This window comes from Protopterus annectens, chromosome 2.part0 (assembly GCF_019279795.1).
Source record: "Protopterus annectens isolate FY-2018-M chromosome 2.part0, PAN1.0, whole genome shotgun sequence".
NCBI lineage: Eukaryota > Metazoa > Chordata > Ceratodontiformes > Protopteridae > Protopterus > Protopterus annectens.
Window position 1 is genome coordinate 1510658370 of NC_056728.1, and position 2500 is coordinate 1510660869.

Here is a 2500-nt window from a genome sequence, read left to right on the forward strand (position 1 = left end):
ACATCGCCTGTGAGTTCGGGAATGGAGGCTATATAGTGTGTGTAGTGGTGTCAGACATCAGTTTGTTGCATCAGTAACAGCTACATGTAATAGGAAACAGTATTATCAATTATAATGCTACATGAATAACCTTAACGTATGCAAACTGTGGAAGTCGTCCGTTTACTACTGGCTGTGGGTATGTGTTGCCTTGACACGTGATAACTCTACGTATAGGGTATATAGGGCCGCCACTATTCTGAATGACCAAAGTGGAACCTGCTCTGTAGAAATGTCAGATGTACCAGGGCAGAACATACCTACAGCCATGCATAGTACAGAAATATACATATCGGAACAAATCAAAGCGTAGTCTAGCAGCAGTAAAGTTGCTTATGCTACTACATATGACATATCGATGTGTCAGGTATACAAGACCTATAACAAGCAACCAGTACAGACAAGTACAACATGAGAATGTCCCCTAATCAGGACAGTTGCAATGGCTAGAGTATTGTCCATACCACTCAACTGTCCCTGAATGTCAGGTACGTCCCTGAGTTTGACTGAAAGTTTAACTCTGTTCCTCTTAATCCCTCCTAAAATTAGTGGCTGTTGAAGGAAAGGTGGTGAATTACACTTACTGACTAATGACAATAAGTAAGAGTTATAAACAACTGTTACTTCAGAATATGTGTATTAAGTCATATGCTCTGATTCTGTCAATATTTCAAGTTAATAGCACTACTTTTATAAAAGTGTCCCTGTTTTTTCTTGACCTGTCCCTGATTCTGTAGAAATGTGTCCCCGATTGGTGGAGAGTTCTGGTATTGTCACATGAGATATGTGTGATGAGGGACTGTCCCATGCAAAGTGGGAAAGGTGTCACTCCTACAGTCTCCTGTCATGCAATCTGAAAGGTGGACAGCGTGCAGTAGGTATGCTGTGGCATGACTCAGCAGACAGCTGCGTTAACAATCTCAAGTCACATGTCAGAATTGCAGAGTATCGGTTCCCATGTATCAGGCAGATGGGAGCAGATTGCATGAGGACCACGCATATAATATGATTATGTCACTGGACAGGCTGCCGAGTCCGTACAGTCAAACGCCTGCCATCGCAAAATGGTTACACATACCTGATACTGTAGTCATGTAGTCCGATGTAATACGCATCACAAGGGATCACACACACCCAGCGTGAGTGACAAATGTAAGCGGAAATGTCGGTGACCAAGCAGCTGTAAGCATGTTTGTCTACCAGTAGTGCACTGTCAAAGAAATGTGGAGTCTAAATGTGTATAAGTTGCTGTGACCAGAGGTCAGCAGTGCTTAACACTGTGCAAACCCACACACAACTGCTCCCACCTGCTGGAATGTGCCTTACCCAGTCTGTATACAAAGGCGTCGGCCTGTCCGCAAACAAAGAACCGCCCTATACACGTGATGGTAGAAGTACCCTGCGCACATAACTCATATGAATTAACAATAGACCATGGCATATGTACAGACAATAGACCACATACACACCATACAGCGCAGACATCCAACAGTATAGCAATGTACTGGCAGATATGTCTGGACCACTGATGTATGCATGCCTGGCCGTCCTGTGTTTCAGTGTGTGAGCATGCCCAGTATGACTGTTACGTATGTTGTCGACCAACATTACCATCATACCATCATGTGTGTGAGCATGCCAAGTATGGTCAACTGTATTGCATGTGTCACATGTCCAGATAGTTAGTACTGTGTTGCTGACACCTCCGTTCTACACAGACAGGTGTCATGCTGTGTCTGCAGGGTAGCTAATGGTCAAGTGGCATTGACAGTTGCTACATGTCTGCATAGCGTGGGGGGACATCCAACCACAACCACAGTTCTACACAGAACCGTGGGTGGTGCACGTGACTCTCACATGTGTAGGTTTGATGGGGGCACAGCCAACAGTTGTACACATCTGCCGCTACTGTACTGGTATGCCGGGTACTCCATGTCAGTGTGTGGACCTACCTAAATTGCTGGTTGGAGGGATACCAGGGTACTTCAGTTCCCAGCTTTAATTACCAGCACAGTGGTGTTGGACGTCCTAGCTTACACAACCTACATCAAACTGCCTGGCCTGTTATCATCTGTGTGTGTCTTAGGGGGTTGGGGTCATTCATTGGGCATATCCATAGGCCATCGTATATCATTTGTCTGTATTGATCCACATCTGTCCAGCTGCATGGAACGTGTGTGGGCTGTACGGACACACATGATGGTCAGCCCATAATCTGCAGTGGGTTAGGACACCCTGTGTACTACAGGCTGCCATTGTGACCCCCGTACGTGCTACAGAGGTCATGGTGCCACTATAGATGTGTACTGTCTGCTGCCCTAACATTTGGCCACCACAGTCACTTGTATGCTCACATACATAACATAGCAATCGGTAACTACACATTCTAATACAACTGCCACTTGTTAGGTCAATAGACATACCCTGGGTGTGTTCCGGACTTGAGGACAGTGTTGGAGTA